The 14,550-nt window shown below is 44.1% G+C and overlaps 1 pseudogene; it reads left to right on the top strand.

Annotated features, from left to right (window-relative positions):
* Positions 1-6,123: 6,123 nt before the first annotated feature.
* LOC148580072 (uncharacterized) overlaps positions 6,124-14,550 on the top strand; it is a 53,204-nt pseudogene continuing 44,777 nt past the window's right edge.

Genomic DNA, 14,550 nt, shown 5'->3' with positions numbered 1-14,550 from the left:
AAAGCAGATATGGAACTACCTAAAGGAATAGTTTCTAGTTCATTAATCTTATCCTTATGTATTCACAGATCCTTTAGAAATTTCGCATATTTAGGTACTTGTTGAATAACATCAAAAAGGGGAACAGTTACCTCAACCTTTTTGAAGATTTCTACCATTTTAGGATCATGTTCCATCTGTTTCTTGGACTTCCTTGCAAGGTGTGGAAATGGGATAGGAATGGCGTCTCATACAGTTTCAGCTTGCTTGGGTTCTCCACTCCTTGGTTGAGCTACTTCTTCTTCAACCATGTCTTGCACTTCATCTTCCTCTTCAACATCCTTCACTTCAACCATGTCTTCATCTTCTTCTTCAATATCCTGTGGGCTTGGCTCCTCCAGATTTCTCTCTTCATGTGTGGTTCTGGACCTCAAAGTGATGGCATTGATGCCACCCTTGGGATTGGGTAAGGGTTGAGAGGAAATTCCACTGGAGCTTGCAGGTTGAGTGTTAGAAGTATTCGATGATCCCATCTGGGAGACGAGAGCTTGTATAGCTGAAGTTAGACCGTTAAGTGTACTTTCCATGGTCTTTTGTCCTTGTGCAAGGGACTGAAGCAACTCATCATTAGAAGAGGAGGGGTAAGTGATTTGAGGGGCCTGTTGTTGGTTGTTCTGAGGTGCTTGGAATTGCCTTAGGTGAGGCGCTCTGTAAGGCTGGTTCTGGTTCTGCTGTCTGTTGTTGTTATTATTCTACCTTTGATTTCCCTGGTTGTCTCTGCCTCCTTTGTTATATTTGTCCCTCCAGCCATGGTTGGAATTATCTCTCCAACCATGGTTGGAGTTGTCTTGCCAACTTTGGTTATAGTTCCCACCTTGGTTGTAGTTGCCGCCTTATTGATAGGAGCCTTGATTTGGGCGGTCATAGAAATTGTGAGTAGCTGCCAAGGTGATGTCCTCTTGTTGGAGCTGTGGACACTCATCAGTATAATGACTATAATCAGCACATATCCCGCATACCCTCTGAGGAACCAGTTGTTGACTATGTTGGGGTGAGAGAGGTTGAGATTGTTATTAATTCAAATTTATCTGCTTCAGTAGATTGGTCACCTCTCCCTGAGCTTTAGTGAAAGCAGCAGTCTCACCACTAGAGGACACCTCCGCAACAGTCTTAGGATTGTTGGTCCTATATCTAGTGTTTCGGGTAGATTCAGCTAGATCAGCGATCAGCTGCTACGCTTCTGTCGCCGTCTTGTACTTCTTCAGAGAGCCATTACTTGCAGCATCTAATGTAGTTTTATCTTGAGGCTTCATACCTTGTGTAAAGTAACTAATCAACACCATCTCATCAATTTTGTGGTGGGGACATGAGTCTAAGAGGTTCCTTAAATGTTCCCAGTATTCGTAGAGGGTCTCTAATTCTCCATGGATAATGCAGGAGATCTCCTTTCGCAGTCTGTCTGTAACTTCAGCTGGAAAGTATTTGTCCAGGAACTCCCTCTTGAGCATGTCCCAATTGGTAACTACTACCTCCGATTGAGTGTAATACCACTCCCTCGCCTTTCCCTCAAGAAAAAACGGGAAGGTGATTAGCAGAATAGTAGTCTCATCTGCACCATGACGCCTAACAGTAGAACAGGCTGTCTGAAAATCCTTGAGGTGCTTTATGGGCTCCTGAGTAGGTAAGCCATGAAACTTGGGTATCAAGTTGATTAGCGACGTCTTCAGTTCAAAATCTGCAGCCAAATCCGGGTGACGCGCTTGATACGCTTGCAGGGTAAAATCTGAGGCTCCTGCCTCCTAGAGGGTAATCCTCCTTGGTGCTGCCATGTTACCTACACGTGAATCAACTAAATCAGTAGTAGAGGAGCTTGTTTCCTCCTCAAATGGCAGTTCAGATTCGCTCTCAGATAAGACTGGTGAATTGGCAATAACCACTTCACCACCCTCAGAGGCTAACCGACGTCGAGCTCGCCTAATACGTTAAAGAGTTCTTTCAATTGCAGGATCAAAAGTGGCTAAGCTCGGATCAGGCAGTGAACGCGTCATTCAATGAAAGAAACGTACAGCTCATGGTAATAAAACAAAATAAAATAAAATGCAAGTAAATAAAATCCAACCAATAAATTAGCACACTATTGCAACTCCTTGGCAACGGCGCCAAAAATTGATGGGGTGCGGAAATTGACCAGTTAAGAAATTAATAAAAGAAATGCGTTGCAAGTACAGTTCTTAACCAGCTAAAATCCGCTTATCAATTTAAAAGGGTTGTCACAAAATTAGAATTAAAAATACTGGGAGTATGAATCCCAGATCGTCTCCCAGCGAGTTAACAAAAGAGTGTAGCTTATTGGTTATAGATTTTCCCATAAATTTCGAGTTTGAGAAACAGGAAAATAAATGATTATAAAATTAAGCAGTGGAAATTAACTAGAGAATTTATTTAATTCAATTAAAAGCCTTGACCGGGAAAGTCAAGTAACTAACTAACAAGCTATATCCTCAGATCCTAATCCTCTCCTTAGGAAGGATTAAAGTTAGAGATTAGAGTTGTCAGTCATCAACTATGAGCGAGGATTAACACTTGAGTATTCCAACTCAAGATTCTCATTTTAATCAACTCCCAATCAAGTTGGGGAACTACTCCATTATCATGATTGTAAACTTCACAAAATTAAAAAGGGAATATAAGGAAGACATGATAAACAATAATTAAAGAGCAATTAAAAATAAAATAGGTTCTTATATTAATAAATCCCAAAATGCAACATACTTACCCAAATAGGGTCAATGGCAATAAAAGGTAGAAGAGTAAGAAAACAAACTAGAACAATGAAACTTCCACGGAGATAATGAGTCTTTTCAGTATCCAAAAGTGAAAGCATGAAACTCTAAACTATGAATGCAAAGGAAACCTAGAGGAAGGAGTAGTATTCTCTCTAAGATTCCAAAACTAAACTAAAACTATGTGTGATGAGAATGTCTAAATGTCTCCTGAGTCTCTGCATGTTCCCTGGCTCTAATATATGTTTCTGGGCTGAAAACTGGGTCAAAACACGGCCCGAAATTGCCCCTAGCGTTTTCTGAATTTTCTGTAGTTCGCGCATGTCATGCATACGCGTCGGTCACACGTGCACGTCGCTGGCCGAATTTCCTTTCCACACGTTCGTGTCAGGCACGCGCTCGCGTCGTTGTGCAGATTCGCTTCTACGCATACGCTTCAGGCACGCGCACGCGTCGCTGTGATTTTCTCCGTTTCGCGGGCACGCGTGAGCCATGTGTGCGCGTCGCTTCTCACTGGTTATCTCCTTTATTTCTTGTTGTTCCGAGGGTTACCTGAAACTGGAGGTCGATCTCGGATGAGATCTTCGGTTTTGGTCGGAGATGACGTGTCCAGCTGGCTGATGGCGGCCGGAGTTGTGGTGTCCGACTTATTGGACTTGCTGTACTGCTGATCCTTGGCCACCGGAGGGTGGGGGGTACCTGCAAGAGACTCCGATACTTAAGTTAGCATGGGTATTAAACAGGTTTTATGTAAATTAGAGTATGAGTTATACCTGGGTGCTCTAGTGTATTTATAGTAGGGTGAGCTGACCTTTCTAGATAAGATAAGTTAGTTATCTTATCTTATCGTTATCTTTGAGTTGAGGTCAGCTTATCTTCAAGGGAACCGCCCTTATCTATATAGGCTCAGATGGCCTGTGGATTTGGGTCGTGTTCCTCTATTTGGGACCTTTATTGGGCTCTCCTATCGATTTGGCCGACCTCTTTGAGAAGAGGTCGACTAGCCTGACCTGAAGAGGTCGGTCGCTTTGTCGCCAATCATCCCAGGTCGGGTAACTCGACCCAGGGTATGAACAGTGCCCCTGCTTGAGCTTGGTCTTTTGTTGAGGTCGAGTCTTTGACTTCGGTCCTTCTCTGATGAAGCCGAACTCAAGCATTTTGTCGATTTCTTCCTTTTGTAGAATCTTTTGAATGCAGAAAGTTTTTCTCTAAAAGCGCGCGCTTTTGTATTAGCGCTTTGTCCTAGGGAACGTGCGAGGGTTTAATACCCTAATTAATTAGCATTAATTGCCCCGTTTTTTCTTTTGGCTCTTTATTTTGATTTTTGAAAAATCAGAAACGGTTTCTCTTCTTTGCTTTTCCGTAACTTCTTCATCATTTTCCTCCGTTTTTCTTGTTCTCTATTTTTCGCCTACGTTTCTTCCTTTCCTACGTTGCGACGTCGCTTGGCAATTCTCGGGACAACTTTCATTTTTTCATCTCCTTCTTTGAAGCTTTTCTCTTCTCCAGGTGAGTTCCATTCGTACTTTCTTTCTCTTTCGCTGCTTTGGCCTTTTGGTGATTAAGTTACGATTTTGCCTTGAGGGAAGTTTGGGTCTTTCTGCTTTTACTGTGCCTGGTTACTGTCGTAATGCATGCTCTGAAGTTTTTTCATCCTTTTGTATGAATCTTTTTCACCTTTCCTATTGCTTTAATGTGCTTTAGGGCTTCTGCATGTTATTTCTCGTTTGTGCATTTGATGATGATTTGTTTGATTCTGTAAAAAAGGCTGTGTCTTTGATGATTTCGAAAAAGTTTGCGCTTTTCCGCTTGGCCATTTCTGATAAACTGTAGAAATAGTGCTTTCTTCTGATAAACTGTATGCGGGTGGACCTTTTGCTTTCTTTTGTTTTCTTTCTGGATTTTATTTTGATGAGTGCCGGGATGTAGGCCGTAGAAATAACTTGAAAAACCTTGCTTGTTTACTGCCTCCAAGGGACGCCCCAAGACCTTTGTCTTCGAGTCTTGGGGTTTTCCCTTTGTTGTCTGTCCGCCCGTCGAGATGTTTTTGAGTAATCCATTCTTCTTTTCTTTTTGTAGGATTTTAGTTGACCTCATGTCTTCTCGAAATAACGTCGTAGAGATGCCTTCCCAGGTCCCGGCGGGTATGGCTGATTGGGTAGACTCCATGGTTCTCATGTGTGTCTCGCTGGTTGATTCTGAGTTTTGTGCTCAGCTTAGGCAGTTTCATAGTGTCTGTAGTAATTCTGGTGATGAGAAGAACTATGAGCTTGTTCCTCCTTCTTCTGACGAGAGGGTCTGCTTCTCGACTCGAGTTGTTGACAATCGCCCCTTCTTTTATGCTTACGATTTTTTCTTTGGTCAACTGGGTATTACTCTTCCTTTTACTCAATTTGAAACCGACTTGTTATGGTCTTGTAATGTTGCCCCTTCTCAACTTCACCCCAACTCCTGGGGTTTTATAAAAATTTTCCAGTTGCTGTGCGACGGTTTTGGTATTCCTACTTCCCAATCTCTCTTTTTCTATTTGTTTGTTTTGACTAAGCCCGGTGTGGTAAAAAAGAAGTCAGCTTGGGTCTCCTTTCGTTCTACCCAAGGAAAGAAACTTTTTTCCATGTTTGACGAGTCGTTCCGTGACTTTAAGAACTACTTTTTCAAGGTCCGAGCTGTTGAAGGAGCTCGGCCCTTTTTTCTGGATGAAAATGACGAACCTGCCTTTCCCTTGGAATGGCAAAAAGATGTGAGGGTCTCCCGGTATTCGTGGGAGATGTTGGATGCGGCTGAGCGGGCCTTTGTAACTATCTTGGAAGAACGCTGGGGTCAACCTCCCCATCTTGACACAAAGAAATTCCTAACCAATCCTTCTCTTCTTCAATCTGAACTGGGTATCTTGTGTTTCTTTTATGATTTTGTTTATGTTGCTTGTAGCTGTCTTTTCTGACTTGTCCGACTTGTAGCTGAGTTTTCTATTTTGTTTGCAGAGGCAATGAAGAATAATGAATCCATGAAAGCTTATAAGAGGGCACAGAGGGCGACTGCTGCCAGAAATACTGCCGCCCAGGCGGCTGGGGAGGGATCTTCCTAAGTGCGCGAGAAGCCATCGGTGCAGAGTTCTGCCGGGGTGAAGAAGGTGATTCCTACTCCCCGAGTTCGTTTGGCAGATCCTCACATCACCTCTGCTGCCCCTTCTGTTGCTCCTCCCAATAAAAAACAAAAGACTGTTGAGCCTTTTGACCTCGATGCTCCTGATTTTAATGCTATTGAATTCGTGGATCAACAAATCGGTCCCTACGGTGCTCTTTCCATGGACGATGTGTCCATCCTTCATCACTTGGAATTTATGGCTCGAAATCATATTAAGATGGCGTATATGTCAGCCGCCATATATCGGACTGCTCAGAATCTCCCTTTCCATGCTACCAAGGCGTTTATGGAAGAGGCGAAACAAGAATTCGACCGTATGAAGGGACTGAAGGCGGAGCTTAAGGTGAAGGTGGCTAAGCTGGAAAAAGACTTGGAGAACAAGAAGGCGAGTTCTGAAGCGTTGGCTGCTTCTTTGAGGTTGGCTGAAGACGCAACCATGATGCATAAGGATAGCTATGTTACATCCTATAGGGAGGGGAGGCGCCTAAGAGAGGAGCTTGACAATGCCCGGGAAGACTATGCTGAGCTCCAAGGTCATCTCGTTGGCAGCGTGACTGCTGCTTATGAGAACTTGAGAGAACAAGTTCGAATCATTGCTCCCGAGGCCGATCTTACCCTCTTTAGCTTGGATAATGTTGTCAGGGATGGCAAGATTGTCCCTGATGATGAGGGTGATGACGATGAGGTGGTTCCTCCCCCTGTGTTTTCTACCAAGGTGCCGACTTCTTCCGCTCCTCCAGTTGGACCCGAGTTGGATTGCCAGATCCTGAACCGGGAGGATGGTACTGTAGATGCGGTGCCGATTCAGACTCGCCCCCCCCCCCTCTCCTTGTTCTGATGAGGATGGTACTGTCAAGAAGGCTCCTGATGCTGCCGAGAAGGCTTCTGATGCTTGTTGATCTTTTTCTTTAAAGTAGTTGGCCCGGCTTGTGGGCGTTTGGAAACTTTTTATTTGATTGCTGACATTTCTTGGTTGCTTTTCTAGCAACTTTTTTATTTTGCAAAACAAACAATTAGCTTGCCGTCTTTTGGATAGTAAGTGTTGGTGGCCTTTCGAGGCCTTATGACTCTGTAAAGAACAGGTTTTTTGGCTGGGCTTCCTTCTGCCAATGCTGACATCTTGCAGCCCGACCTCCTTGGGTTTTTGTTTTGTAGCTTGAATCTCTGTAGTTGTAGGGGTCCGACTTGGTTGTATCGGTCTCTTTTAAGTTATTTTTTGTAATCCTCTTTCTTGGACATTTGTTAGGTCTCTTTCAGGGATTACTTTCAGTAGTAGGAGTCCGATTTGGTTGTATCGGTCTCCTTTAAGTTATTTTTTGTAATCCTCTTTCTTGGACCTTTGTCAGGTCTCTTTCAGGGATTACTTTTATAACTTGTTTGTAGGAGATCGACTTTGTTAGGTCGACCTCTTTCCAGGTTATTTTCGTAATCCTCTTTCTTGGACCTTTTGTTAGGTCTCTTTCAGGGATTACTTTCAGTAGTAGGAGTCCGACTTGGTTGTATCGGTCTCCTTTAAGTTATTTTTTGTAATCCTCTCTCTTGGACCTTTGTCAGGTCTCTTTCAGGGATTACTTTTATAACTTTTTGTTTTGGGCCGACTTTGTTGTGTCAGGCCCTTCTAAGTTAAAGTAATCCTCTTTAATAGGGTTGGCCAGACCTCTTTCCAGGGTTTACTTATAACTTGGTTTGACTTGGTTCGACTTCTTAGTGTTCGACCAGTCTATAAGTTATTATTTTAGCGATCCGTAAGACCTCGTCAGCTTCTTTTTTAGATCACTTTCGATAACTTCTTACATTATTCTGTGTTCATCTTTGCCGATTTGTAGAAAGTGGTTGGCATATCTAGATCGTCCTTTGGGTGAATCGCGTTTTCACCTTTATCGGATGATTTGTCTTTATCATGATCGTGCAGTAAAATTGTCTTTCACTTTTTGCCGATCTGTTGCTTTATAATCGGACGATGAATGCTTCAGATTAATGCGTCTTGAAATCTTTGTAGAATATCGTAAAATGCATTTTATTTAAAGAAAAGTGCAAATATATACATATGGGATTGTATGAGTCTCAACTTGATGCCTCATTAAAAAACCTTTTCAGGAAAAAGAGTGCATCCAATGATGAGATCTTTTATCTCTTCTAACTGTAGTACCTTCTTAGGTTGCAGGCGTGCCATGACCTGGGAAGCTCTCGCCCATCAAGTTCAGACAGTCTGTAGTAGCCCTTTCCAAGTATTTCTATAACTCGGTAGGGTCCTTTCCAATTTGCTGCCAGTTTTCCTTCTCCTGGTCGAGTTGTTCCGATATCATTTCGGATTAGGATGAGATCATTTTCTATGAAACTTCTCGGTACTACCTTTTAATTATATCTGGAAGCCATTCGGCGTTTTAGAGCTTCTTCCCTGATCCGAGCTCTTTCTTGGATTTCTGGTAACAAGTCGAGCTCTTCTTTCTGAAGTTAGAAGTTTGCTTCCTCATTGTAGTGAACTACTCTGGGCGACCCTTCCTCAATCTCTATTGAAATCATCGCCTCTGTTCCGTATGCTAATCGGAAAGGGGATTCCTTCGTGGTGGAATGTGGCGTTGTTCGATATGCCCACAGGACCTGTGGGAGCTCTTCTACCCAGGCTCCCTTTGCATCTTGTAATCTCCGTTTTAATCCGGTCAATATGACTTTGTTAGCAGCTTCGGCTTGCCCATTGGCTTGTGGATGTTCGACGGAGGTGTACTGGTGCTTTATATTCAAGTCGGCTACTAGTTTTCTGAAGCCTGCATCTGTGAATTGGGTGCCATTGTCTGTGGTTATTGAATATGGAACTCCGAACCTTGTGATAATATTTCGATATAAGAATTTCCGGCTTCTTTGAGCGGTGGCATTGGCTAGGGGCTCTGCCTCGATCCACTTTGTAAAGTAATCTACTCCTACTATGAGGAATTTAACTTGTCCTGATCCCTGTGGGAAGGGGCCGAGAAGATCGAGTCCCCATTTTGCAAACGGCCAAGGCGAAGTCACGCTGATGAGCTCTTCTGGCGGGGCGATGTGGAAGTTGGCATGTTTTTGACATGGTGAACATGTCTTTACAAATTCTGTGGCTTCTTTCTGTAGAGTTGGCCAATAAAATCCCGCCTGGAGTACTTTTTTGGCGAGAGCTCGTGCTCCGAGATGATTGCCACAAATGCCGCCGTGTATTTCTTCTAGCACTTCCCTGGTGTTGGAGGTTGGCACGCATTTTAGTAAAGGTGTTGAGATTCCTCTTTTGTATAGGATGTTGTTTATGATGGTGTAGTACTATGCCTCCCTTTTTAACCTCTTTGCCTCCTTTTCTTCTGCGGGGAGTGTTCCTTCTTTGAGGTAGCTGATTATGGGGGTCATCCATCCTTGGTCCTGGCTTGTTATGGCCAGGACTTTTTCCTCTTCCGAGATTGACGGGTTTTGCAATATTTCCTGGATGAGGCTTCTATTGTTGCCCCCTGGTTTGGTGCTGGCTAGTTTTGAGAGTGCATCAGCTCGGGCATTTTGTTTGCGGGGTATGTGACATATCCTATATTCCCCGACTTGTCCGAGTAGTTCCTTGGTTTTTTCCAAATATTTTTTCATGGTGGGGTCTTTGGCTTGGTAGCTCCCTGTTATTTGTGATGTGACCACTTGTGAATCGCTGTAAATGTTGATATTTTGAGCTCCGACCTCTTTAGCCAGCTTCAAACCAGCTAATAATGCTTCGTATTCCGCTTGGTTATTGGAGGCCGGGAACCCGAACTTGAGGGAGAGCTCGACTTGGGTTCCTTGGTTGCTTTCTATTATCACGCCTGTGCCGCTTCCAGTTTTATTTGAGGAACCGTGCACGTAGAGATTGTGGGAGTTTCCGGGGTATCTGTGAATTCGACGATGAAGTCGGCCAGATACTGTGATTTGATGGCCGTCTGAGCTTCATATTGGAGGTCGAATTCTGACAACTCGACTGCCCATTGTAGAATTCTTCCTGCCAAATCTGTTTTCTGCAATATTCCTTTTATGGGCTGGTTAGTTCTAACCTTAATGGTGTGAGCCTGGAAGTACGGGCAGAGCCGTTGAGATGTTAGGATGAGAGTATAGGCAAATTTTTCTATTTTCTGGTAGTTCAGCTCGGATCCCTGTAGTGCTTTGCTAATGAAGTAGACCGGTTGTTGCCCATTTTTGTCTTCTCTGACTAGTGATGAGGCTATCGCTCGGCTTCCTACTGCGAGATATAATATGAGTGGTTCTCCTTCCCTTGGTCGAGATAGGATAGGTGGCCGTCCTAAGAACTCCTTGAATTCTCGGAAAGCTTGCTCATATTCTGTCATCCATTCGAACTGTTTTCCCTTTCTTAAAGTAGCATAGAAGGGGAGAGATCTTATCGCAGCTCCTGCTAAGAATCGGGATAGGGCGGCCAATCTCCCGTTGAGTTGTTGTACTTCTTTGACATAGGTTGGGCTCTTCATGTTGAGTATAGCTTGACATTTGTCTGGATTTGCTTCAATTCCCCTTTGTGTGAGCATAAAACCCAAGAACTTGCCTGCTTCAACTGCGAAGGTACATTTTGCGGGGTTGAGTTTTATGTTATGTTTCCTTATAGTGTCAAACACTTGAGCCAGGTCGGACAATAATGTATCTTCGCTTTGTGTTTTTATCAACATGTCGTCCACATAGACTTCCATGATTTTTCCGATGTGATCTGAGAAGACTTTATTCATTAACCTTTGATAAGTAGCTCCCGCGTTCTTGAGACCGAAAGGCATCACGATGTAGCAGTAGTTCGCCTTTGGTGTTAAGAACGAGGTTTTTTCTTGATCTGGTGGATACATGGGGATTTGGTTGTATCCCGAATAAGCGTCCATAAATGAGAGGTATCTATATCCGGAGGAAGCATCTACCAGAGCGTCAATACTTGGGAGTGGGTATGGATCTTTTGGGCAGGCTTTGTTGAGATCGGTGTAATCGGTGCACATGCGCCACTTCCCGTTTGATTTTTTCACCAAGACGATGTTGGCTAGCCATAGTGGGTAATTGACTTCTCTTATGAATCCTGCCTCTAGCAACGTTTGTACTTGTTCTTCCACAGCTTGGGATTGTTCTGTTGCACCGGCCGAGATCCTGGATAGACCGCCAACTTGTGGCACATTAGCCTAGGGTCTATGCCTGGCATGTCTGCGGCTTTCCATGCGAAGAGGTCGGCATTCTCTCGTAAGAATTGTATCAATAATTCTTTTGAGTTTCCTCTTAGGACCGTGCCGATATTAGTCGTTTTGTCCGAGGTGTCTCCAATCTGAACCTTCTCTATCTCACCTTCTAGGTGCGGACGGAGTTCTTCTCGACGCTGAGCTCCGCCAAGCTTAATTGTATGAAACTCTTCTCCTCTGCCTTTGAGGTTTAAGCTCTCGTTATAACAGCGACGTGCCATCTTTTGATCTGCTTTTATCGTGGCTATCCCCTCTGTAGTTGGGAATTTCATGCATAGATGCGGAGTTGAGACTATTGCGCCGAGTTGATTGAGTGTTGTCCGACCTATGAGAGCATTGTAGGCTGAGCTTACGTTGACCACAATGTAGTCTATTTTGAGGGTCCTGGATTGGTTCCCTTTTCCAAAAGTAGTGTGTAGCGATACATATCCCAGCGGTTGTATCGGAGTGTCTCCTAGTCCAAATAGATTGTTTGGGTATGCTCTAAGCTCCTTTTCGTCTAAGCCGAGTTTGTCGAAGGCTGTTTTGAATAAGATGTCGGCAGAACTCCCTTGGTCTACTAGTGTACGGTGTAGATTGGCATTTGCTAATATAATAGTGATGACCATGGGATCGTCGTGTCCCAAGATGATGCCGGATGCGTCCTCTTTAGTGAATGTTATCGCCGGGATGTCGGGTGCTTCCTCCTTTCCCTCGACATGATATACTTCTTTGAGATATCTCTTTCGGGACGATTTGGAGATCCCACCTCCTGCGAATCCGCCGTGTATCATGTGGACGTGTCTTTCTGGTGTCCGAGGTGACCGTTCAGCTCGTCCATCATCTTCGTCTCTCCGTCTTTTTCTTTGGTCCTCATCCCGGGTGGCCAGAAATCGATCTAATTTTCCTTCTCTTACCAATTTTTCTATGATATTTTTCAAGTCGAAGCACTCATTGGTAGAGTGCCCTCGAATTCGATGGTATTCACAATATTCCTTCCGGTTTCCTCCTCCCCTTTTGCCTTTGAGTGGTCGTGCTGGGGGGATTTTTTCTGTATGGCAGACTTCTTTGTACACGTCGACCAGGGATGCTTTGAGAGGAGTGTAGTTGTGGTATTTTTTGATTTTCTCGCCCTGTCGATCTTCTTTCCTTTTGGAGTCCTTGTCTTTGTCTCGGTAGGAGGCCCCAGATTTTGAGGTTTCTCCCAGCCGAGCGTTCTCTTCCATGTTGATGTATTTTTCTGCTCGCTCTTGTACTTCGTCTAAGGAGGTAGGATACTTTTTTGATATAGATTGGCTGAAAGGTCCCTCTGGTAAGCCATTGATGAGCCCCATGATGGCGGCCTCTGTTGGTAAACTTTGTATGTCCATACATGTTTTGTTGAATCTTTTCATGTAGTTGTGGAGGCTCTCCCGATCTCCTTGCTTGATCACTAGTAAGCTGGGTGCGTGCTTGGCCTTATCTTTCTGGATGGAGAATCTGGCCAGGAACTTTTTGGCCAGGTTGTCGAAGTTTGAGATGGACTTCGGAGGTAAATTGTCGAACCATCTGATCGCCGTTTTCGTGAAAGTTGTTGGAAAAGCTTTGCAGCGAACGGCATCTGAGGCATCGGTAAGGTACATTCTACTTCTGAAATTGCTGAGATGATGGTTGGGATCTATGGTGCCATCATACAAAACCATATCCGGGAGCTTGAAATCTTTTGGGATTTTGGTCTTCAAGATTTACCTGGTGAATGGATCTTGTTCTTTGCGTGAATTTTCCTCAGAAGTGATCTGAGGAGCTTTTATTTTGAGGTCGGCTTCTAGTTGCTGTAGTTTTTCTTCCAGTTCTCGACATCGCCGTACCTCTCTTTGCAGATCCTTTCCGATCTCCTGTTGTTGCTGGGTTTCTTTTTCAAGTTGCTTTAAGCGATCTTGAAGTGCTTCTATTGCTTCTAGGTTGGGTGAGTTTTTGTCCCCGTTGGATTCTGAGGTGTCCTTTGGCGTAGCGTCCGCGTTCTTATGCGGTGTTCTGTTCTCCAGATCCGAGTCGTGGTCGTTGTCATGGCCGTCCGCCATGGTTTTGGGATGACTTCTAGGTCCGCGGCAACGGCGCCAATGTTCCGAGGGTTACCTGAAACTGGAGGTCGATCTCGGATGAGATCTTCGGTTCTGGTCGGAGATGACGTGTCCGGCTGGCTGATGGCGGCCGGAGTTGTGGTGTCCGACTTATTGGACTTGCTGTACTGCTGATCCTTGGCCACCGGAGGGTGGGAGGTACCTGCAAGAGACTCCGATGCTTAAGTTAGCATGGGTATTAAACAGGTTTTATGTAGAATTAGAGTATGAGTTATACATGGGTGCTCCAGTGTATTTATAGTAGGGTGAGCTGACCTTTCTAGATAAGATAAGTTAGTTATCTTATCTTATCGTTATCTTTGAGTTGAGGTCAGCTTATCTTCAAGGGAACCGCCCTTATCTTTATAGGCTCGGACGGCCTGTGGATTTGGGTCGTGTTCCTCTATTTGGGCCCTTTATTGGGCTCTCCTGTCGATTTGGCCGACCTCTTTGAGAAGAGGTCGACTAGCCTGACCTGAAGAGGTCGGTCGCTTTGTCGCCAATCATCCCAGGTCGGGTAACTCGACCCAGGGTATGAATACTTGTGCTCCTTCCATTTTTGCAAGCTTTCTCTCCATTCTCTAAGCCATTCCTACCCTATAAAGCCTGAAACACTTAACTCACAGATCACGGCATTGGCTGGTATAAAGGGGAAATTAAAATACACAAATTAAAGGCTTAGGAAGCAGGTTTTCAATCATAGCTTAAAACTAGGAAGGTATTATAAAACCATGCAAATAGTATGAATAAGTGAGTGAAGAGTTGATAAAAACCACTCAAATTAGCACAAGATAAACAACAAAATAGTGGTTTATCACCGTCACTGGAGGAGACGCCGCTGGCAGGAGGAGATCATCGCAGGAGGAGATCGCCATTGGAGAAGACGTTGCAAGAGGAGGTCGCTGCTGGAGGAGACTTCGCTGGAGGAGGTCATCGCTGGAGAGGATTGTTGCTGGAGGAGAGATCGTGACAGAGGAGATTCCAATGGCATAGCTTTAAGATTTCTCTCACAGTGGCAGCGTTTCAAAGTGGGAATGAGGAGGGTGATGAGTCTGAATTCACACCCCATTCAAAAATGGTGAATCGGTTCTTTTGGCTAGCGCACCAAAATTATCGTCAAGTAATAACCCACAGTGGAGTGGGATCGTATCCACAGAGATTGGTAAATTTGAGTAGTTTTAATCAATTGATGAATTAGTTAAGTGGAACAGATAGATTGTGATTTGCAGAATTATAAATGGCAGAAATGTAAATGGCTAAAATGTAAAGGAAAGCAATAAAGTGTAGAAATGGAAATGGCAGAATGTAAAGTGCAGAATCATAAATGACTTAATTGTAAATGGGAATGGGGAATTGCAAAATGTAAAAGCA

The sequence above is a fragment of the Arachis ipaensis genome, chromosome B10 (assembly GCF_059453495.1).
Source record: "Arachis ipaensis isolate K30076 ecotype BB chromosome B10, ASM5945349v1, whole genome shotgun sequence".
NCBI classification, from domain to species: domain Eukaryota; kingdom Viridiplantae; phylum Streptophyta; class Magnoliopsida; order Fabales; family Fabaceae; genus Arachis; species Arachis ipaensis.
The sequence above is the reverse complement of the archived record's forward strand: the minus strand, read 5'-3'. Positions and strand labels throughout refer to the sequence as shown.